A 26206-nucleotide genomic window follows, 5' to 3' on the forward strand; every position below is an offset into this window, starting at 1 on the left:
AACTTGCCAGGTATATTGCTGGGGACCTGAAGATGTGCTTTTTCAAGGTTTGATATTAATCGGACAAGTGCTTCCCAAGTTATGGCCATTTATTTACCAAACCCATGAGAAGACACGTTGTTGCATGGGCATGGCCGATGGGGAAGGGAAGCTCAGCCGCATTCGCCATTACGGATTACAACGTACGGACTTCTGGATCCATTACGGGTTACAACGTACGGACTTTCAGATAATGATGACTTCGTGTATTCTAATAATTTCTTCATTTCTTATGCGCATTTATAGATAAACACAATGCCGCAAGTTATGATCGTTTTCATATGAGACGGTGCATGCCGCAACGTTCGCAAGGTGCAGATGGTGTATGCCTTATTTTTTCTCCTCTTTCCTCTTCTCTTTGTGTTTTCCCTTGCGATAAAAGGCAAAATACGTTGTAACGTACGGACTTCCGGAGAGTGATGACTTCGTGTATTCTAATAACTTCGCGATTTCTTATGCGCATTTATAGATAAACACAATGCCCCAATCCAGTTGTCGTTTACGAGAGCGAAGGAACGGTCTGTGTGGTTGTTGTTTCTGGAACGCGGTTTGAAAGTTTTTTTTTTTCTTTTTTCTTTGCATGTACGGCCACACAGGTACGGGCACGTGAAAGCGAAGGAACGGCCTGTGTAGTTGTTTCTGGCATGCGGTTTGAAAGTTTTTTGTTTGCATCTCTGGGCATGCACTAGTAAGTCGAAACGCGTCAAGGTAATGGTTAGCGTACCCGAAACTTATTTCTAACCTATGAGTAACGTGTTGTAGGCACGTTACGCGATCGTTGACACACGTTACCTGTACGTTACTCATAAGTCAAAACATGTCAAAGTAATGGTTGGCGTCAGTGTTCCAGACTCCCTGTTTTTTTTTTTTTTAATTATTTTTTTTCTTCGGTATGACGGTGATGTTGGCACTTCGATTTCTAGTGCGGTTATAATACAATATAATTAATAGGCTGCTGCTCAACGATTTAAATCGTAACCGCACGAGAAATCGAAGTGTCAACATCACCGTTATACCGAAGGAAAAAAAACAAAACCCAGGGAGTCTGGAACACTGACACTAACCATTACCTCGACGTGTTTCGACTTATTAGTAACGTGTGTCAATGATCGCGTAGCGTGCCTACAACTTATGCCAGCGTATGCGGAACGTGTGTCGTACGTCAAGAAATTTTCAGCATGTTGCAAATTTCTCGGCGTATGACGACGTATGCCAGAAAACTACGACGTATGCCAGCGTGCTCTTAACTTCTACAAAACTTACCCATAACGTATTCGACATGTGCCAGCTTGGTTCGGCAAATTTTTCATACGTCGGCATACGCTGGCTAAAACATCAAGGTGTGACAGTGGCTTGACACTTCGATGTCTAGTGCGGTTATGATTTGAATCGCTGAGCCGCAGCCTATGAATAGCCTACGCCACGTGATCGTCGGCGAGACGCTGCCGCGCGCTATGCATAAGTTGGACTATCGTTGGGCATATGTTGTGAACGCCGACAACACGCTCAGCATTCGTTGCTATAAGTTATCTATGTGATTAAAACGTTCTGTGTATGTTACTAATACGTTATGCATACGTCCAACATGTTATTATACGCCCAAAACTTAAAAAAACATCAATAGTTCAGCGTACGCCAGCGTTTTACATACATTTTGAGATCTTGCCATACGCTGGCTAAAACGTCAAGGTGTGACAGCCCCTTAATGGGTGAATAAATGTAAATGCGCTGTGAGTTACTTTGATAGTCAGGGTTTTCTTTTATTTTACACCAACGATGATGACAGCACCAATTATGACGACACGACCAACGATGACGATAACTATAACACCAACGAAAACCCTCTACTCCCGGCATTCTCCGTGCGCTCGCTGAAATGCGGGTGTGTTCAGAATGCATTCGCGAACTGAGTTCCATTCCCTAATATGGACATGAATCGGCTCGCTTGGGCACTCCAAGAAATGGAATGCGTCGTGTCCCACCCAACGATGCACAAACTGAATTCCATTCCATAATATGGACATGAATCTGCACGCTTGGGCACTCCAAGAAATGGAATGTCGTGTCCCACCCAACGATGAGCAAACTGAATTCCATTCCCTAATATGGACATGAATCGGCTCGCTTGGGCACTCCAAGAAATGGGATGCAACAGCGCCCACCAACTGTGAACGAGCCAGGCCGGAAACAAGCCGTGCCCGAGAGGGATAAAAAGGGAACGGAGAGACAGTGGTTCGGGTTCTTGTTCTTGGTTCTTGGTTGGTGGTTCTTCGGTTGAATCGACTCTAGCGGATTGTGAAGGATCGGCGCCTCGTCTTCAGCAGCACGTGTTCTGGAGCGTGAGAGGATCCACCGGAGCTTGGGAGGCTGATCGCGGCTCACTGGTGTCTGGATTTGGCTTGCCCTCGCTGGTGCCCGGTTCAAATCGGCTCGAAGACCACACGAGGTGGACAGCTCCGAGGCAGGTTCTGGTCTTCAGTTCACCTCTCCATCCGAGCTGGAGGCCTCAATAAAGACCACTTTGGGTCCGATTCGTGCGTGTGTTTGTGGCGCCAGTCTGCTAAGTAATGAATTGTAAAGTGACTTGCTGTACATACGTGCTTATCAATATTCGGATAACTCTGCCCTTACGTGCTCCCCTCATTTCCCTATTGTTAATAAATATCCCCATTTGTGAAATGTATCAGCTCGTTGGTGTCCTTTCCTCCATTGGTTTGGCATGCTGCGTGTTGGAAAATTAGCCAGGCCGTTGTGCCGCCGTAAGGGGACATTTGGACCGATGGATCTCTGTGACCATCCGCTCGGGTCGCACACGGTTTGAGTACGCCAGCGGCTCATTCCGTACGGGTGCCGTCGAGAGTGTGGAGACTCGGTAAATCGCTACGTGGATATCTAGGTATTTTGAAAATTGGCAAATACCCCTGTACCACGTGAGTATGGTGAATATACTGATTCTGGCTCACTTTTCCCCATGTAAATGAATGGGGGATTTTCAGCGATTCATTTTTTTTTTTTTTTCCCCTAAAAAGTAAACCCCCTTTTTATTCCAAGGTATATTTATTTGTCTCCCCTTTTAACCTAGGGACACTTTTTTTTTTTCAAATAACCAATGCAATAAGATAAAGATTTGTTCAAGTAGTAATGTGATTTGTTAAAGGTGATTCTAAAGAAATATCTGAAACATGTAAGCATAGGGACACTCTTTTTCAAATAACCAATGCATATTGTTTAGCTCACTCATTGAACCTATAAACATTTGTTCATTCGCAAATTCCTTCAATAGTTTAATTTTCTTTGCACAATAATCCCCATCTAAAATATTTAAAAACAAAACATTTGAATCTTTATATTTTTTTAAGATACCACTTTTGTGCCATGATGAAATGATAAACTTCTCCTGATGCTCTTGTTTGACCACCTCCTGAGCCACATATCATTTTGAGATTATAGTAAATTATTTTTCCATTGTTCAATTGATAACCATCAAATTTTTCAGTCCATTCAAGGATATTTATTTTTTTCTTTACATCCTCTAACTTACTAGTTTTTAAATTGATTCGCTTATTTGTTTTATTTACCATTGTTTTAGTTATTTTTTCAATAAGACTTGTTTGATATTTTTCACATTCATTATGTTTTCCATTTTTATACCAAGACTGAGATTTTCTCCACTCTTTAGTTTGATTAATACTTGGTTTGACCATTTATATATTGTGAAAAAACGCGGCGGTAGCCCTTAAAAAACCCTAACCCATCTTCCCATCGTTAAAACGCAATCTATTTTATACACTCTATCATACAATATCCATATGGAACACAGTCTATTCCATTATCTAAAATAAATCTCTTATCATCAAAGGCTCCTAATGCCTTTTTATTTACTTCTTCACTATATATGTTATGTTTATAACTTCTTATTGTATTCATTTTCCGATATTCTTCTTTCTTATTCATCAAACAATTGTAATGATTTCTAAAAGTTATTGATTTCTTTATTCCATATTTCTTTATTCCCTTAAACCTCTTATCAATCTGATCACCATGCTTATAAGCATATGCCTTTGCTCTCAATCCAATAAACTCACTCATTACTTTTCCACCCAACTCATCCTTAAACTTACCAATAACCTTTTCATTCTTTTTGGAAAATAACTCGCTCTTCTTACTAAAATTACTTGTCTCGTATACTCCAATATTTTTCTTCATATCTTTATAAACATCATCAGTTTTTATATCGAGAATAAAACTATCAGTGTCCATATACAACAATGAAACATTTTCACCATACTCTTTCTTTAAGTCATTATACAAATAATCATACATCAATATCTTTGATAAATCAAGAACTGCTGTTCCAATATAAATTGGTTTATCCATTACAATACTTTCCTTTTTCATATGAATTGCAGAAAAGTTCTCTGAAAAAACCTCTTCTCTCAAAACTTGGTTTATTTATCAATCTCGAAGCTTCTTTCCAAGATGTTGCAAATCTAATGTTTTGCCAATTTCTAACATTCTCCATTGTCTTTCCAAAGACGGCATTATTCAACAATTTATAGAATTCCCCTTCAAATTTTACTTTTGTATTTGTTCTCATATCTGTATTGATTTTAATATACTTCTTCACCAAGGACTTTGTATGAATTTTAGCTACTCTCAATGCTTCTCTCAAAAACTGTTTTAAACTTCTCTGATGCAAAACATATCCCTCTTTATCATAGAATGTTGTTAATAACTTTTCTGTTGATTTGCCTTTAATATTAAAACTTTTATGATAATCACTGAACCATTCTTTCTTTGGGGTTTCTTTCTCGCATGCAAAAGGAAGGTCTTTATGCTTATTATGAAGATCACTCAGATACCTCAAATCAACTTCAAAATAATAACCTTCTTCTTCCTCATTCAAGTCCTCTTGAGAAGAAATAACAATATTCATCAAAGCCTTTTCATAATCCTTTTCTTCCACCCACTCTAATTTACCATAAGGCAGAGGTTGAGACATTGACCATCCATACAAATTATTAACATCAAAATACATCAAATAATTACTATCTTTTTCACTATCATAATTTGGAAGATATTTATTATTTGCTTTAGCATATCTTTTTGAACATACTTGTGATATTCCACCTCTCTTTGACTTCTCAATCATCAAAAGCATATCTACATCACTGATTAAATCTATATCATGTTTTGTCATTTTCAACATTGCACTACAAGCTAAACCAGGAGCTGTGAAATAGTGGGCAGGATCTAATCCATAACAATTTTTATTATGACAGAGTGATCTAAAAGCTTCAAGCACATCAGCTAACAATAAAACATCTGTTTTAAGATACAAATCATGATATTCTCCAAGGTTCTTTATCTTAAATATTTTCCAAATATCTTGTGTTTATATTCCTTATCACTTATCCCTTCTTCATAAAGGTTATTATAGAAACTTTCTTTTGAAGGAAGTTGTGTTTCTTTAAATCTCATAAATGAATCCATATAATCATAAGGATAAATTCCCTTACTTGTAAGAATTTTCTCTTTACTTTGAATTTCATTCCTTGTTTGAATTTCCTCTCCAGTTAGAATTCCCTCTTTAATCAGAATTGCATCCTTAATCAGAATTTCCTCTTTAGTTAGAATTTCATTCATTGTTTGAATTTTCTTGATAATTAGAATTTCATCTTCAGTTAGAATTTCTTCATTAATTTCCTCATTAATTCGAATTTCCTCTTTACTTTGAATTCTCTCTTTAATCTGAATTTCCTCTTAAGTTAGAATTTCCTCTTTTGGAAAGAATGAATTCAGATTTGGAAAAGACCCCGTGGAGCTTAGATTTGATGCTTGGTAGGCTAGTGGTGTTCCCATAAACTTGTAAGAATCTAGAAACCGAATACGAGTTAAAGGTTTTGTGAATTTCATTTTTGTAAATGAAATATACTTTTGACTTGTGTTTGTTATGGCAGGAATATTCCCTGGTGTTTTTGAAAGTTCATTTATAAATCGATGTGTATCATAGTTGGCGCTGTTGTGAAGAAAGACTGGAATAAAAGAAGGAAATTTATAATTAAGATTACAACAGGAATGAGCGGGACCTCTATATTTACCAGTAAGATGACAATGATCCCTCACTTGAGACTCCTCAATTTCCACCTCACAAATATGACAGATATTGTTCTTTCTAAATTCGAATTTTTCTTCTTCGGTTAATTTCATCGGTTCATTTGTTTCTTTCATTAATTTATTTAGTCTTATACAATCCTTTTCTAATCGTTTTACAAACGCTTGTGAAGCTTTTTTTCCACTATAATGTTCAAGTTGATTTTACTTTTCTCCAACAGATGATTTGATATAATAACAGAAACCACAAGGAATATGTTTTTGATATTTATTTGTATGTGATTATTTTGGATTAGGAGAAGCAGTATTTATCTTTTTTAGGATACATTCAAAATCAGCATATATCACAAATGGGTGCATGATAGATTTATTATAATCTTCAAAATAAGTCTTTTCACCAGGTTTAGGCATTGTAATTACAGCTGATTTATGATTACTACAATATTTTGAATGTTGTTCTAATCGTTCTTTTGTATGAAATGAATTAAGACATCGCTTACAAGGATATATTTTGTTTGCTGTTCTGAATACCTGAGAAGAGATTAATCTTGATAAATTATTGATGTATGTGTAATGTGAATTATTTCCAACACTAAAATATAAAAGATCAATGTGTGTTTCTTCATTTTTATCGTTGTTTGAAATTTTTAATATTTGAACTTTGTTTGTATCCGTTAATCCATATACATTAATAGAAAGATTATTCTTTTTCTCAAATTTAGGTATATCTGTTAGTGGCATTGGGAATTTAAAATCTTTAATGTCCAAGGTATTCTCATATTTCATATATTGTTTTTCTCTTTCTGAATTACAATTTGGTGGATGTAAGTGAGCAAGAACAGACCAGAGAAAACATTTATTATCATTGTTCTTTATATTAACAACTGCCTTCTTTAGTTTTATTTCTTTTGGTAATTCAATATAAGAAGAAGCTTAAAGAGGGTTTGATTTTAGAATGTGTATATGTAAAAAGATTTTTTTTTAATATGAAATCCACTTCCTACCACTGTATTATCAACATCCTCCTCTTGTCTTGATAGTTCTTCATAAACCCCACTAGTCAAAAAAAATCTTGAAATGATGTTATAAAATGAAGATCTGTTCTCGTACAAGGAGTTTGTTCTTCATCTTGTCTTTTCATATTCATTTTCACTCTCATGTAAAACTTTAAAGTTTTCATTTCTTTTAATGTCTTTCTAATAACTTTTTCAACATCAGGTTTCACTATTTCAATTGATTCAGCTATTGATGATGGACCGGGTTCTCCAAATTGAAAAATCCTTATTTTTATATTCCCTTTAAATGCTCCATCAGTGTTTTCAATATAATAGTCTCCCTTTACTTTCAACTCATTTTTCTTGTGTTTTTGTGATTGAAGATGTCTATTATAACTACTCTTCAAAACATCCTTTGAGCAGATATCACAATGTTTTCTTTCCAACTCAAGAGGAGATATTTGATGAAATAGATTAAATGTATGTTTGGTTTGAAGGTGTTTTTTATAATATTTATATTCGTGATTACAAATAAAACATCGCAGTACGTTGTATTCACCATATTTATATAATAAAACTTTGCTGAAACTAAAATTTTCTTGATGAAAATTTAGTTTAATTTATAGGTAAATCTGTGCTTAAAACCATTTTATCCTCCAACTTTTTTCACTTAATAAATACAATGTTTCAAGACACAAAAGACAAGTTTCAATCAATCTCTTCATTTGTAAAAGATACTGAGAAATATCTCGAGGATGTAAAATTGAACAAAGATAAATATAACGACTATTGGATAAAAACGATTATGGTGGATAAGATGAGTTCTTCAATTTCCTTCAGTGGAAGGGCTTTTACAATACCTGGTAGAACATCAATTAAAGTATCTCCAACAAAAGTTTCTCCTCTCCTTCTGGTAATATATTCAAAACTAGAAAAAGCAATGAAACAAGAAAAAGTATCAAAAAACAAAAACCTTATGGATGAAGCTTTAGAAAGAAAAGATAAGACCATCTGCAATATGCAAGGAGAAATTTGTATTTTTTTCAACAACCCTAAAGATGTAAATCCTGATGAAATAAAGGATGTTAATATATCAGGTGAAATGACATTTCGTTCAAGAGTAGTTAAGGATCATTTTAAAATTACCTTTCATATAAAAAATGTTGTCATTGAATCTGGTAATGAAAAAAAGTAGATAGATATCGATGGTAATATTATAAAATATGAGTCAATATGCAACTGAAAGTATAGATGAATTTCAGTTCAAGTAAAGTTTTACTTTATAAATATGCTTGACTTCCCTGATTCTCCATATGACAAATTTGAGAATTGTCCTGCGTGTGAAAGACGGCGATTAAACAGAGTCAAAAGCCTATAAACAATGTATATTCTGTGATTATATTCTAATTCATGATAATAAAAAAATTTAAAAAGGAAAATAATTATTTTAGATTAACACCAAAAATGAATTACTTTGCAAGATTGATTAGAGAAATGAATGTAAAGTATGAGGGTGATAACACACCTTTCCTTACAAGGGAAGAAACTGACCGTATTAGAGAAATGTTCAAAGGATTGTTGTTATATATTATTCATGGATGTGATTTTCAGGGAAATGTCAACACAAGATATTGCATAAATAAAATAATGGATTATCTTGTAATTAAACCTGAACTGAGGATACAATACAGAGTTTCTAAAAAAGCCAATAATAAATTAAATAACCTGTTTTCCAAATATATAAATGAATGATTTTTTTACCCATTTGGGAAAATAAGATAAAATTTAACAATCATAAAAATCTTCCAAATTCATTAAGATGTCTCATAGATGGTTCAAGCAGATGTGGAAAAACCTGCTTACTTTTGAAGATACTCCTGACTCCCAAGTTTTTAGATTATGATAATTTAATAATTTTCAAAAGTCGAGTTTTCAACCAGAGTATCAACTACTCTCACAAGGTTTTAATGCTGGTCTTCAAAAAGAAGATATAATCGGTTTACTTGAACTTCAAAAAAACCTAAATGATTATAACATTGAAGATATAATTCAACTATTTTGTGATACACAGAGATGTAAAAAGAAATCAAACCTGATAACTTGTATTCTTAGTGATAATACAGATCATATACCGTCTCCCCAAGATTTGGATAAATCAAAAAAGAACCTCGTTATCTTTGATTTTATTAATGAGAGAAACCAAACGGAAATGGACAGCAACTACACAAGAGGGAGACATTCTTCTTGTAATTGTATTAATCTTAGTCAATCGTACTTTCCACTTCCTCGTCGTTACATCAGAAACAATGCTAATACTTTTATTTTATTCAAGTTAAATTCAATCGATATAAATAATTTTTGGAGAGATAATTGTTCTACATTATGTCGTAAAAAGGAATTTGGGGATGACATGAAGCACACGACTGAAAAATATAAATATATTGTTGTGAAACAAGATGAGATATTAAGGGATATATTTTTTGCTTTATAAACAATTACATATAAAAATGACAACTATTATTATAAATCTTGTGGGTAAATCTGCTTCTGGAAAAAAAAAAAAACTTTCATCAATTAAGGTTCTTGTGTAGTACAAATGAGAATATTGTAAATTTACTTAAAAAAAACACCCCGTGATATGCATTGTATCAACAACAACAAGAGCAATAAGACCTGGAGAAGTAAAAGGTGAAGATTATCACTATATTTCAGTGGAGGAACATATGCGATTGAGGAATGAAGGTCAAATATTTGAGGAAGTTTCTCTTGGTACAATAAAATATTCACATTGTAAGAGTGAGTTCAGGAAACTAAAATCTGGTGGTCTTGGGATATTAGAAACTAATCCAGAAGGAATGAGACAAATTATTAAACATCTGAGCGGAGTGAAGATTTTATCATTCGGTTTTGATGTTGATGAAGAAACTCAACACAAATGTATGAAAAGCAGAGATGCAAGTATTAGTGAAGAAGAAATTACAACTCGTATTAATGTTAATAAAGAATTTGATGAAATATTTAAAGAAAAGGATGTATTTGAACACATCTACTTGGATGATGAAGAAAAGGAAAATTTCCCTGTTGATCTTTACAAGTCATTAAATGATATTTTCCAATAAATAAATGGATGCGAAAGAAAGAGCAAGAAGATTTAGGGAACATCAAGAGTTGGTTTCAAAAGTTGTAAAAGAAGAAATGCAGACAAAAACTAACGGGTGAAGAAGCATTTAAAAGAAAACAAGAGAAATTTTTAAAACCACTTTTAAAAACTTCCCAAGAAAAAATTATAGATGTTTCCACAGTTCCCACAATAAAATATACTCCGAGAAAGCTCCAAATGTTAAAAGATTTCAGTCAAATGACGGAGGAAGAATTAGAGCATATAGGAGAATTATAACATGATGATGAAGGATTATTTCAACAACTGGAAGAGATGAATCGACCCCCTGATTATATTATGAATGCTCTTCAAAACGATGAATATTCAGCGGATTCAAAAACCAAAGCAGGACTCATTCCAACAGAACAACCATCAATATTTCATCTTGTTCAAGAAAATTTGTTGATATTGAATGATGAATTTAGGTTCTTGAGTCTGCTCAACCTCCTGTCAAACTAACTCCGAGATTAATGTTTCTTCTCACAAAAGATGGAAGACAAGATTCAACTGTGAGGGATGAATCAAAGTATATTGATAAACCATTGGACATGAAAAATAATGATGATAAAGTATATATTGATCTGCTGAACTCTGATTATAGGGTTATTCTTTCTGGTAAAAGTTGGAAGAATGAGAAGGAGAAACACATTATTCAGGCTTTAAGTATCCTTGGTTCAGGTGTTAGTTTTCTTCCAAATGACGCATCACAATTAGTTAATAGACTGTTATTGTTGTTCGGCAGTGAGAAGGCTGGAAATAACAATTGTTTTAATGAAGCATCAGCCATTTTCGACCAGTTGATGAACATGAAAATAATTAATAAATATCAATATTAAGACATTTTATCTCATATTTAATAAGATGAGAAGCACAATCCTTAGTTTCAATTTCACAACAAGTGACCACATCTTCATTCCCATACCCACTACAACTTGACACAACAAAAAGAATATGAGGCATCTTTATTGTCCATGTAAACTTATAATACCTTATTTAATATAACCGAGAAAAATGACAAGTTTAGTTATAATCCGGGAAGTGGATACAAAACGATAACAGTTTCACCCGGAGCATATGAGATTTCTCAAATATCTTCCGAAATTGCTCGTCTTATGAAAGAACAGGGTGATAAACCAAAAAATAGTTATAGACATTCAAAAACATACTTCAAAATCAACGATTGAAGTTAAAAATAACTACAAGGTTGATTTCACAATTGATAATTCATTTGGAGAGTTATTGGGTTTCTCCTCAAAAAAGATTGAAACTAATGGGACGTTTCACAGTGAATGTCATTCAAATATCCTCAGGAATAAACTCGGTATTTATTCACTGTGATTTGATTGATGGTGCTTATAATGATGGAATAAAAACAAATACAAAATAATTTCATTAAGTGCATACTCAACCCCAATTGGTTATAAATTCAATATGGAACCCAAAAATTTGGTTTATCTCCCTGTGTCAGGAAAAAACATACACAGAGTAAATTTTAGGATAACCGACCGAGATAATGGTATGATTTCTTTTAATGGGGAAGTTATATCCATCAGAATTCACCTACGTGAAGTTTTCCAATAAATAAATACGATGGTTGTTGTGAGGAAACACGAGTTGGGAAAATTTAAAATAATTACAGGGAAGGGATGTTCCTTTCCCCATACTACAAGGGTGAAGGTATGTATCTTAGTAGAGGATATTATAAACCAAAGAGACAAAGGGGTGTTGGACATCAATTTAGAGGAGATGGGATAATTGATACTCTAATGGGTATCGGTTCAACTATTCTTAAACATAAAGACCTAATTGGTTCAACTGCTTCTGCTGTGCGAAATGTAGCAGGTGCTGTAAAGAGCATAAAAGATGCCCAAAAGGAATCTCATAAATTACAAGCAATTAAAGAAATTAAAAAAGGTAAAACTCAGTTGTCCCCCAAGAATGACAGAAAATAATTCAAATACTTGGGTCAGGGTTTCAAAAGTTAACATCTTTTTTTCCTAAATAAATACAAGTATGGAAGCAATTGATAGTATCTATGATTTGGATGATACCATTGTTAGCTCAAACTCCACTAAAAAAAAAGAGGATTACTTCAAGGTAAATGCAATAACTGGAACAGACTGGAATGCAAATGGTACAAAAAGTTTTGAAATAAATAATCAACAAACCTGTTTGAATTTATCTGAAAGTTTCTTGTTGTGTAAATTTAAATTCACTAAGGCTGGGAATAACACAAACACTACACTCTTAAATGATTTCTTCTGGAAAATGTTTGATCGTGTTCGTTTGTACATTGGAACACAAGAAGTTGAAGCGGTTGATTATGGCTCTGGATCTGAAATGATGAAATTCACACTATATACATTCAGTGATAGAATGGGAAAGGGGGCTGTCGAAGGTTTTATTCCTGATATGTCAATGGGAACAAACACAGACCCTGGATATAATCAAAGGAAAGGAATGTATAATGATGATACAAAAGCAGGTAATAGTTTTACTGTGGCAGTTGCTCTAAAAGGTATATTTTGATCTTGTGATCATGATAAAGTTCTGTATGGTCTTAAAATTAGATTTCAACTACAAAGGAATGATAATGAAAATAGATTACTTTTTGGTGTTGCTCATGCTTTTGGTGATCAGAATAAATTTGTAATTGAGGAAATGAGTTGGTATATTAGTGAATATACTCTGAATCTTAAAACAGAAGAGATGTTGAATAGAAGACTTGACTCAAAGAAACCACTCAGTGTATCATACCTCAAAAGAAGATGTCAACACGTTAAACTAAACCAAACCACTTACACGTGGAATTTGGGTGTTCTGGAAGGAAAGCCACGATGTCTGTGGATCATTTTTAAAAAGCCAGATGGTGATACTGCGACTGACAAGAATAATGCATTGAGTGATAATGCAAAGGTGAAACAACTTCGCGTTTCTCGAGATGGAACATTTTATCCACGAGATAGATTGGAAATTAATTGGGAAAAAAATGATTTTGCTGAAGCATACAAGTCTTACCAAAAGGTGTGTGAAAGTAATGGAAATAAAGAACCTATTTTGGATATGACAGCATTTAAAAGTTTGTTTACAATCTATGCGTTTGACCTGAGCGCTCAAAAGGAAACTATAAAGTCGAATCGAGTGGTACTTCCCTATACATTGAAAGAGGAGAGAGTGAAGAAGTTGATACATATTGTTTGCTTTTGGAAGAAACAGAATTGCAGATTAATATAGATAATGGTGCTATGATTAGTCTCGCATAATTTTTTGTTAAATAAATGAGTGGCAAAGTACCAACTGGGGTATATGTTAATCAAATCAATCTTCATAAACTATCATCTTGTGATCAAAATCAAAAGCCTTGTACGATTAACGTTAATACAATTCAGAGAAAAGGAGCAGTAAGAATTGATGTTTTGCTCACAAGAGAACAGGTTAAAATCTTGAATGATACTGGCTCACTTAAAATTAAAATGACAAAACCAATGTTGAAAAAATATTCAATAAGAGAGACGAGTGGAGGATTTCTCCCATTTCTAATTCCTTTATTTGCTGGTTGAAGTGCGATTGGAGCATTGACGGGTGGTATTTCAACAGCGGTGAAAACTGTCAACGAAAGGAAGGCTCAACTCCAGGCTCAAAAAGAATTGGAAAGACATCACAAAGAGTTGAAGAAACAAATTAGTGGAAGTGGTGTCATTGTAGATTTTGCTGAAAAATTTGAAGGTCTGCCTGATAAAGCGAGATTTAGTTGGAGATATGCTTTCTTCTATCGCACAAGCAGGTGTAAAATTCACTAAAAGAGGTAATGGATTATCTCTTTCTAATAAATAAATGAGCATTGATGAGTGGTTTAAAGAATTTGGAAAGAATACAACATCAAATTTACAACTTGTCAAATATTGTAAGAAATTAAAAATTCATCATGTGGTTATTTTATGAGATGAATTAACAAATGTGCCTAAACATACAAAGAATATTATTATGAACTTTGAAGATAATAATGGGAATGGTTCTCATTGGGTTTGTATTTTTAATAGTCAAGACAAATATTATTTTGATAGTTTTGGTCTTCCACCACCTGTTGAAGTCATAAAATTCAAACAGAATGGTGTTTATCAAACATTTCAAGTCCAATAATTAAATTCCAAGAGTTGTGGTCAATTATGTCTACATGTGTTATTTCAACTCAACAAAAATAAAAAATTTTATGACATTTTTAATCTAATATAAATGATTTATGTTGGTAAAGATGGTTCTATCTTTGGTGTATCCCAAGAACTGGATATTGATTTATCAAATTATTACACAAAGGCACAGGCTGAACGACATAAATATAATATAACCAAAAATATTAATATGAAAAATGCTTATAAATTAAAAAAATTATCCAAGCCCAACTGACGCGAATGACTTGGTGAGATTAAGCGATTTATCACAATATATATCCTTAAATAAAACGGCCATGTATTCCAAAGATACAGAAGTGTTGATTTTATCTCCAGGTCATACAGAATTCACAGTTCGAATTAAAATAATTTTTTATAAAGAAGGGCGTATCGTTTGTATGAGAATAGAACAATGGGGGTATGATATGAATGATTTAGGGTATAATTGTTCATTTAAAATTGACCGAGAAGACCTGGAACAATTAAATCGGTCTCGTAAGGAAGAATATTATCCACTTGGAAAAGAGAATGAGTTTTGTGGAAGCACGATTCGTAAACAACAAAAAATAATTTAATAAGGGTAAATATAATAATGGTTTTGCCCTAGTTTATATCATGAAAACAGGAAAAACAGGATTATATATAATAAGTAAGGAAATACAAAATGATTTAATGATGGGACGATGGGGAGGTGTTTCGTGCCATAATATTATTCTAACATATATTTCTTATGCATAAATGACAGCAAAAAGGCTTCAAGAAAATTATCATTTCTGTGCCCAAGCATACCTTCAAGAAAAGGGTATTCGGTATTTTAATAAATATGTTCTACAACATAAGAATGAGGTATTTTCAATTAAAGATTGGCATTATGCTGATGTTGATAAACCGACAACTTTAGATTTAATTAGAATGTTAAATAATGAAAAAATTAAGTTAAGAAAAGGTAAGGCTCTTTTTGAAATTCAAAAGAAATTTTATTGGTTTCCTGTTGTAAAAAAAATATTTTGGATACAGGAATAACAAGAAATCCTGATGAATATATGTATGATATTCTATGGGGTGTAAGGGATGAGGAAGGAGTTGAAGAGATAAGAAGAAAGAAGGAGGAGAGGGAGAAGAGAGGGAGGAAAGAGAGAAGAGAGAGAGGGAGGAAAAAGAGAGAATGAATAAATATCAAAATATGGAAACCAGTGAGATAAAAAAAGATTGAGGGTATTACAGAAAACAACTCAACCCACCGAGGAGGAAAACAAAGAATTGACAAGTCTATTTGCAATATTTTCGACAAGATATTCATTTTAATTCAAGTTTTTCATTTTTTTTCTTAAATAAATGGAGGAGAGAGTGAAGGCATTTCTAAGGATTCTTTATGTTTTAAAAATTAAGATTCAAATGTGCATGTTGGAAACTAAAAAGGTTTTTGCACTCTGCAGGAATTTTTCTCATAAATAAATGAGTTATTGTCTCAAATGTAAAAAGAAAACTAATACTAAAAATATTTCATTTATTAAAAGTAAAAATAACATGGTTATACAAAAAGGTATATGTTCGGTGTGCATTTCAAAAAAAAAATCAATTTATCTCCAAACACAAACTCGGAGGAGATATACAAATGTTTTTATCAGGAAGTAAATTTACAACTACTGGAATACCAGGGGAATTACATCTACCAGGGTATTCTTTCTGTGGTCCAGGCACAACCTTGGATAAAAGATTAGATGAGACAACAATCCTAAATCATGGAGTAAACCCATCAATAGAGTTGATGAAGTGTGCATGAGACACGATATTGATTATGGGAATACCACAACTTTGGAAGAAAAGCATGAAGCCGATAGAGAAATGTTGTATAATTTGTCTCTGATACAAAATCCAACCTTGAGAGAAAAAGTTGATCGGTTCATCGTGAAGAAGATGATCAGTGCTAAATTGAAACTTGGACTTGGAAATTCAAAAAACTTGTAGTATAGGCTCTAATGATGTCATTAAGACTGAAGAGCAATTAACTGATGAATTACATAAACCAATATTCACAAAGTTTCGTAGAAGGAAGGTTTATTCCAAGGAAGTCTATTATATCTGGTCCGCTGATTTGATTGAACTCAATAATGACAAGGGGTACAAGTATGCTTTAACCATTATTGATTTGAGGAGTAGATACGCATGGGTTGCCCCTTTTAAAAAAACAAAACAGGTAATACTCTTATGTTAGCCTTTCAACAGATATTTAATAAAAGTAAGAGAAAACCTTAAAAATTGTGGACTGATGAGGGTAGAGAGTTTTATAACAAGACATTTATGAATTTTCTAAAAAACAACAGTATTACATTATACAGTACCTTTTAATGGAGGGAAGGCCGTTGTTGAACGTTTTAATTGTACCTTAAAAGAGAGACTATATAAAAAATTCACAGAACTCGGTTCACAACAATGGTCATCTTTTATTCAGGATATTGTGAATAAGTATAATGACACGATTCACACGTCAATGAATATGAAACCATCAGAAACATTGACAAAATTAAAATATGAAAAAGATTAATATCAGAAAACCTAAGTTCAAAGTTGGTGATATCATAAGAATATATAGATGGAAATCTCATTTTGAAAAAGGTTATATTAAACGATGGACGAACGAACTTTTTAAAATTGTTTATGTAATAGATACGGTTCCTTGGACTTGTGAGATATATGATTTAGAAGGGGAAGCGATTTTAGGTTCATTTTAATTCACAGGAATTACAAAAGACAAAACTAAGCAGATAATACCCATGGGAGCAATGGGTTGGTCCTTCTCTCCTTCCTACTATACACCATTGTGGACACTCGAGGGCCAAGTCTGAGGTGTATAACAGTATATTATGTGTGTGAAGGGGGACGTTCTTGGATCTGTGAACCCCAAACACAGAATCCTCAACTGAATAGTCAAGGTTTAACGCGTGTGTGTGTGTGTGTGTGTGTGTGTGTGTGTGTGTGTGTGTGTGTGTGTGTGTGTGTGTGTGTGTGTGTGTGTGTGTGTGTGTGTGTGTGTGTGTGTGTGTGTGTGTGTGTGTGGGTGTGTGTGTGTGTGTGCGTGTGTGTGTGTGTGCGTGCGTGTGCGTGTGCGTGCGTGTGCGTGCGCGTGCGTGCGTGCGTGCGTGCGTGCGTGCGCGTCCCAACCCTCACATTCAAAATCTCAACCCAACCCCCCAACCCTCACCCAACACAATGTCTTTTTCAAAATGAGATTTCCACATATATATATATATATATATATATATATATATATATATATATATATATATATATATATATATATATATATATATATATATATATATTTTATGTTTTTTTTTTATTTTTTATTTTTTTTCTCTTCTTCCAATTCTGTCTTTTAAGGCTTTCAGGTTTGATGATGTAGAAAGGGGGAGTAAGCCTGCACTTTCTTCCCAGAACTAACAATATATATTTTTTTATGTTTTTTTCTCTTCTTCCAATTCTGTCTTTTAAGGCTTTCAGGTTTGATGACGTAGAAAGGGGGAGTAAGAACTTTCTTAATAGGTTTAGATCCCAAAGAGTGGTAGCATTTCAAGTCTCCAAAATAAACCCAACTTTCCTAGTCTCCAAGGTATAACCACATTCCTGTTGAGTTTCCAAGATATGTATCGCATTGTGAGTTATCAAGCCACAACCCACATTTCAAGTCTCCAAAAATATAACCATCTATCCCAGACTCCAAGGTTGAATCACAATTTCCAGAAATATTGTGGGTTTCGGTGATAGATCTCACATAATATAACTGTGGATCATCAAGGAAAACTCCATTTTTAAAAATGTCTGAAATTTGTGAGTCTCCAAGGTAAAACTTGTATTCTGGCTCATCAAGGTATAACTTGTTCAGGGGGTATTATCTTGACAACTCACAATGAGTACTATTGTTGCAAAACGTTTTCAGGATTTTGCTGGTCTCCAAGGTATAACTCTTTGGTTGGGTCATCAAGGATGAACTCGTTCTGTGGGTCTTGGTCGCTCATAAGGTCTTCAACCAAGCCAACAATTTCGCCCCAAGTTGTGGCAAAATCGGTATTTTCAGATACAATTTCCTGTGAGAGAAAATAATAATGTATTAATTAAGTGATTTAATTATTAAATGAGTCTGCTTCAATCAAACTTTGAAAATAGGAAAATAAAATCTTACCTCAACAGATAAGAGGTTTGAATCCAGTTAATCAACTTGAAGGTTTAGTTCCATACAAGTAGTCGATCTCTAAGGAACCCCAAAGTCATCCCACTCAAGGCCTAGCTCATTCTATGGGTCTTGGTCACTCACAAGGTCTTCAACCAAGCCAACGATTTCGCCCCAAGTTGTGGCAAAATCGGTATTTTCAGATACAATTTCCTGTGAGAGAAAATAATAATGTATTAATTAAGTTATTTAATTATTAAATGAGTCTATGCTTAAATCAAACTGAAAATAGGGAAATAAAATCTTACCTCAATGGATAAGAGGTTTGAATCCAGTTCATCAACTTGAAGGTTTAGTTCCATGCAAGTCGTAGAACTCCAGGCAAGCACACAGCACACCATTGCCAGCAAAAAAATGTTTAAAATGGAGCCTGGGCTTGAGGCTTTTATAGGGAAAGACTGGTGGGTATGGTTTCCTTTGGAAATTCCCTGGGCAAGCCCAGGCAAATTTTTCAAAACCATAACATTCTAGAATTTTCTAATGATTTCTTTGTGAGTCAGAGATGAACAGGAAATGATGCAAGAGTAGGCGGGGCTTAGCAAAAGTGGGCGGGGCTCAGGAAAAGTGGGTGTGGTTTAAAAAATACCGAATGAAAAGTGGGCGGGGCTTAGGGAAGGGTGGGCGGGGTTTAGGAAAAGTGGGCGTGGCTTATGTAAAGTGGGCGTGGCTTAACAAATAAGCTGTGGCTCAGGAGGTGGTCAAACAAGAGCATTAAGAGAAGTTTATCATTTCACAATGGCACAAAAGGGTTATCTTGAAAAATATAAAGATTCAAATGTTTTGTTTTTAAATATTTTAGATGGGGATTATTGTGCAAAGAAAATAAAACTGTTGAAGGAATTTGAGAATGAACAAATCTTTGTAGGTTCAATGAGTGAGCTAAACAATATGCATTGGTTATTTGAAAAAGAGTGTCCCTTGGCTTACATGTTTCAGATATTTCTTTAGAATCACCTTTAACAAATCACATTACTACTTTACTACTTGAACAAATCTTTATCTTATTGCATTGGTTATTTGAAAAAAAGTGTCCCTCGGTTAAAAGGGGAGACAAATAAATATACCTTGGGATAAAAAGGGGGTTTACTTTTTAGGGGGAAAAAAATGAATCGCTGAAAATCCCCCATTCATTTACATGAGGAAAAGTGAGCCAGAATCAGTATATTCACCCTACTCACGTGGTATAAATATTGATGCTTCAAGGTCCGATTAGGGACCCGTACTTTTAGGAGTTTTCCGAAAAGATACGATCTAAATTTTGGGTGATCGGTGGAGCCGACTCAACTGCTCCACCTGGCGGTCGTGCTCGTCGCCGACATCCGGCCCGCAACACTATAAGGTGAGTGGCGTAAGAGTTTAAAACCAAGTTTCTCGATGTACTGCGTTGTAACCTCGCCATGTGTGTATCAGTGTTGTCATGTTGTCGAATGACCCTGGTGGTGATTACCCTGTCATGCCTTATGCATATTGCCTTTTTCAATTTAGTTCACAGAAGTGTGGAGTATGTATGTTGCGCTGATGTTTCATGGTACACATTGAAGTGTGTGATGAGAACGACCTTCTGTCCCCAGAGTATTAGCATCCTCACTTTCCTGACACTTTGACATGACTTGAAACTTTTTGGTGTTTGTGACAGTTTTTATGGCGTGGATGCCCATTTACTTATGTTCATAGTGTTGAACAAATGTTTTTCTCTCTGATACGCGAGGAAGATTCATCGGCTGGTTCTTCGTATTGCTGGAGAAGATTGACATATTCAAAAGTGTCTTTGTGATCATCAATGAGCATTTTGGGACCCATCGAGCATACGCTGTGGAAACCCTGACATTTGTGGATAATTAGGGTGTGCTATAACAAGTGCAGCTCTCCTCTATTTATACACACCTGCCCTCACCTATCAGTCCGTCCATTACCAACCGCATTTGTCTTTGGCATCAGACACGAGTCATCCAGTCTGTTCATTGCACATGCTCGTCCGTCCTTTTACCCATCACTGTTCACAGCATCCGTACACGTTTCGCGACAGTTCATACCATATTTGCAGTCATTCTTCTAAAAAGTCACGATTTGATATTTTCACGAATTGAACACCCAATGATTCTTCACTGCTCTGTGATGATGCACTTTTGTAGTAAGGCAGCCATCTTTACATCACGATTAATAGCATGACAGGTGAGGAAGTTGGTTACTAACTGATCAACAAATGACTCGCACGTTCCCCACAATATCGCACAACACAATTGTGTTACACACATGCATTGTGACACGATGATTTGCATTGACTTACCTCTACTTTGAAGGAGAAGCTGATACTCTAGGTCCCCCACTTTTTTGGGTGGTATGAGGAATAGATCTGGATAATATGAAAGCTAATCTTGAACGTTTTTTGAAATATCACGTACACAAATCAAGTTACCGATGTCTTTGCCATGGCAATGGAATTCAGCCAATCGCAGCCATGATCTAATCTGGTTGAGGTAATGTCATCAGGCATAGATATCTGCTAAATGTTCAACAGTTTTTGAAAGATCGCTTGCACAAAAGTACATGGGCAGGTGATCGGTCGGTCGGAGTTCATGTTAATGTCCCCGTCTCTGACATTGGCGGAGGGGTGGGGGACAAAAACACAATTGGTGATGAGTTGTGTCCTTTGAAAAATCTTGTTTGGGCCTTGTAAACACTAATTGTCAGGAATGTGGAGTTGAAAGTATTAAACAAGCTCTTCTCGTTTTCTGCTTGGCAGTCATGAATGACCTAACGGTGACATATCTTGGCAAAAATGACAACAAATCCCGTTAGTTGTCCTTGTGAGCTGCTCTGCGGGGTGCGTACTGCTTTGAGAAAAAATAATTCCTGCAAGGTTTAACAAATGCGAGTATTTTTATTTACTTTCACAAATATATTGGTTTGAAAAGATTTTCTGGATTTAAACTTTAGACCTTGGCATTTGATTCTGTAATTGTTACTCATTCCTGTTTGTAGGTCATTGAAGAAGCCAGAAACCCTCTTTCCACAGATAGAATAATGGAATTGGGACCTTTTACAATTCTAAATGGAGAGACTAGAACTGCGGCATTGTTTGAAGAGACCCACTCAGTCGATGTTGAGCTCCGTTTCATGCATTATCAGAATGTCTGAAATGAGTCTGCACCAACAAAAACACAATTTGCACAATTAATTTTAATTCCCTCGAATACGTGCAAGCCTTTAACAAAACGATGCACACAGAGGAGGCCATGAACGTTTCATACTTTTGTTTTTTGTTTTTTTGGTTCACGGGCACCAGCAGTGACCACTATTTTCATTGTCTGTCTCTGTCTGTCTGTTTGTGACTCTCTCCAGAGCATAGCTCCGTGATGTTTGATGCGATGTTGATGAAACTTGGACACAAGCGAGATATCATCGTCTAGTTGTCTTTTTGTATGAGGGGCGTCCCACGCCCCTTGTGGACGGACCCACGCCCACGTGAACGTTTTATTTATTTATTTATTTTTTTCTTTTTTTACTTCTTGCAATTTCATTACCGAGAAGCTGTGTGTAATGTCCAAAAGTACAACATATACAAAATTCGATTTGATTTGGTCAATTTTGACGGAAGAGATAGGGTTTTACGGTAGGGCTTCCTCAAAAGCTTCCACTAACTCAATTGTACCTATTGTGGCATTGTTCAATAACACCCGCGAACCATCGTCGCCTCCCGGCTCGTTGAAAATATCTATCTCGGGCTAATGGTGTGGCTTGTACTTGACATGCAGGTGAAGACTTGAGATATAAATGTACTTTTGTCTGAATTAGACATGCATGTACGATGGGGGTATTTGAAACCAGGTTCGGACTATCACGAGCCACCGGTTCAGGTGAGAATTGCAGCCAACCTGGTTGCAGCTAAATTCGATGCCATCACAGTTTATTTTGTGAATTGTAATTTTATTTGCTGTCAAATCATTTGTCATATTCCAGCCTGAAGAATCCCTGAACATCTATGACTGACTGGGTCTCTTTAAACCACGTTGAGATTTTAAATCGCTGCTTCGGATTATGAGGTCATTGTCATCATCTATGTGTGGAAAGAGAATTTGCAGAATCATATTTAAGTTTTATAGTTTAAATTTAAGTAAAAGTTGGAAATTTTGTTGAAATCAATTATTCGGTCTTATTTAAGAAAGTGAAATATTTGATGTCTTTCCCTCCTCCCCTACCCCCTTTCCTTTCCTTGTACATCCTCTTACAATCATCTAAACCCTCCCTCATCCTTCCCTGTACAAAGCACATCGTGGAATCTTGTCTTCACGATTGAACAGGACACAGCTGGAACTTTCTTCAGTTAAATGTTGATACAAATCTTGGCTTTCAACTTCAGACTGTGAATTTATAACTCTCCCAAATCTATTGTTGGCCTCACCCCCAAAGGGGTTATGAGACCATTGTAATGCATCTGTCTCTCTGTCTCCATCAAGCTGTGGATGAAGGCCTTGTAGGTAAATGTGAGTTTAGGTGTGCCAAGAAAGGACTTTGTATGACGGAGGATTCCCATTCGATGGCTGGCTTTTTTGGAGGCCAACTTTGAAATGTGGTTTCCCCCCCCCTCTCCTTCCCCCCTCCAAGAAAAAAGGCTGATGGTGAGATCCAGGAGTTTGAATGACTGAACTTCCTCAAGAGGATTGCTAAGAAAGTAGATGGGGGTGGGTTTTGGCAGACCGTCCTTTCGGAGAGGGAGATTGAGTGTGGGATTTATCAGGATTGAAAGAGTTATTCCAAGTGTTTGACCAACTTGTTATTTTGTCAATGTCTGAAGAGGGAAGTGGAGGCCCTCAATGTCAGACAGATCACAGCAGTCTCTCTGGACATGTATCATGCTTCTGATAGTCTGGTATCCTGTCTTCCTCTCCAAACTCTGCCTATGCCATCCATGGTCAACTGCACACATGGCTTACTGACTTCCTCCACTCCTGTAGCCAGTGTGTGGCACTCAACATCATCCTATCATCTCCTCACTATCAAAGCTGTAGTGCCCCAAGTCAGTGTTCTGGGTCCAGTCCTATTCCTGATCTTCATAAATGATCTCTGACTGGAAAATCTTCAATATATTTGCTGATAACTCCACCCTGTGCCATGACATCCATCATCCTTCAGACTGGCAGGTTTTTAGATAAGGTGGTTTTTCGTTTATTCACTCGTTTGTCTGTGGGCAGGATATCTCAAAAATATTACAGAAGGATTTGGAAGAAACTTGGGGAAATGTTGGGTGTGTAAAAAGGTTGAATTTCATTTTAGTGAAGATCCATATCTGGATACTACAATTTTAAAGGTGATTCTTCACCATTGAGAGATGGGGCCAAACAGATATATAGCACAATATCTTAAAAATTTGTGGACGAGTTGTGACAAAACTTGTTGGATTATTGAGGTAGATGACGAGAACAAGTTGATTTGATTTTTGTTTAGGTCTAGATGCAGATCTGGCATGGTGAGATACAAAACTGAAACTATTCAGCCTTGTGGAAGTATGTGCTCTACTGAGTGTGGTTGTCATTTCTCTTGTGGCCTCAGAACCAAACATACATATATATATATATATATATATATATATATATATATATATATATATATATATATATATATATATATATATATATATATATATATGATTGACCCCTCCCATGCTCCTCTAGTCAAAGCAGCTGCATAAAGCAACCCAAGAAAACTTGCGCAAGTTAAGTGCTAAACGCTGTGTCGAACCCTTCCCAGAGTTCCTCAACTATATGAAGACGTTCACACACAGTACACACATGACAATCCCAATGCTATACACTCCCCTCAGCTACTGGACCGGTTTCATCACTGATTGGCGAATCATCAGCGATCGCGTAGACAGCAATGCATACCAATGAGGCTCTCAAGCATGTACCGCATGCAAACATCAAAAGCAGTCAATATATAAAGACCCACCCACCCACATCTCTCACCTGTGGATGGAGGGTACAGCCAATGAGCTCTCACGTAATCGACTACACCCAGGTGGCTAGGATACTATGTGTGAACGTCTTTATAATTGTTGAGGAACTCTGGGAAGGGTTCGAAACAGCATTCAGCACTTACCTTGCGCAAGTCTTCTTGCGTTGCTTTATGCAGATACTTTGGCTCGAGGCATGTGGGAGGGGGTCAATCATTTATATAATCCGAACCATCTCTGTGTAATCAATTAGGTGAGAGCTGATTGGCTGTTACCTGCATTCACAGGTGAGATGTTGGTGGATCTTCCTATATATATATATATATATATATATATATATATATATATATATATATATATATATATATATATATATACATATATATATATATATATATATATATATATATATATATATATATATATATATATATATATATGTATATATATGTATATATATATATATGTATATATATGTATATATATATATATATGTATATATATGTATATATATATATATATGTATATATATGTATATGTATATATATGTATATATATATATGTATATATATATATATATGTATATATATATATGTATATATATATATATATGTATATATATATATGTATATATATATATATATATATATATATATATATATATATATATATATATACACACACACAATTCCCACCCTTCCCCCTCCTCCCAATCATTATTAATCATGAATATCATTTTAAACTTGCCATGTGCATTGACAAGTCTCAGTTCTGACCTTTCCAATTGAAGACATGCATTTATCACCAAGCCTGCCATGTTCACACGAGATAATTCCACAAAGTTCAATGTCTACTCGCTGGCAGCGATGGTCGAAGGTTTGGGTGGAATGTGCCGGTCTACAAACCTTCGGGCCATGTCCTCAGGATTTTGCAGCACTGAGAGCTGCAAGCCATCAGCTTCTTGGGCGATTTCAAAAAGGTCTCCAACTCTTTTGTTGTGCAGAGGCACACCCCTTTCTCGCAGGTGCATTTCCAAGTATTTCTGGCTTCTTTTAGAAGCTTTGTGAGCCACTTTGGGTAACAATCCTTATATGGCACACACGATATACTTTATAGTGCCCCGAAAACTGCCTTTTCCTTTGGGTTTTGCACCTGTGGCAGAGCATTCTGGGGTCGATGATGTAATTTTGAAAGTCAGGTATTAAATTTCATATGTGACCTGTCTCAACATTCAGGGAAAAACCACCTGTCTCAAGGTGAATCCCCTTCAGACAGAACATGCTAGACCTTTATCAATTTAATGGATTTTTTTCCTCCAATTGGGCGTCATCGGCTGGGGGGTGATATTTTGGGTGCTGTCAGTCGTCCGTCCATCTGGAGCTTCCTCTCAAATGCGCAGATGGATACCTTTCACATTTGGCATATTTATGCAATGCTATCTGGGCATGAGGCTCGTGATATTATTTGGGATCGCAACCAAAAGTGATGACACGATTTTATTTCTGCATTAAAAAAAAAGTTTTTACTGCAGAGAATAGTGCAGGATTG

The 26206-nt window shown here is 35.3% G+C and overlaps 1 protein-coding gene across 1 annotated transcript in view; it reads left to right on the top strand.

Annotated features, from left to right (window-relative positions):
• CCNP (cyclin P) overlaps window positions 1-26206 on the top strand; it is a 106563-nt gene that overhangs the window by 5911 nt on the left and 74446 nt on the right. The gene's annotated exons all lie outside the window — the stretch shown is intronic.

Source organism: Eptatretus burgeri, chromosome 9 (assembly GCF_056783735.1).
Source record: "Eptatretus burgeri isolate ZD-2024b chromosome 9, Ebu_testis_v1, whole genome shotgun sequence".
Taxonomy (NCBI): domain Eukaryota; kingdom Metazoa; phylum Chordata; class Myxini; order Myxiniformes; family Myxinidae; genus Eptatretus; species Eptatretus burgeri.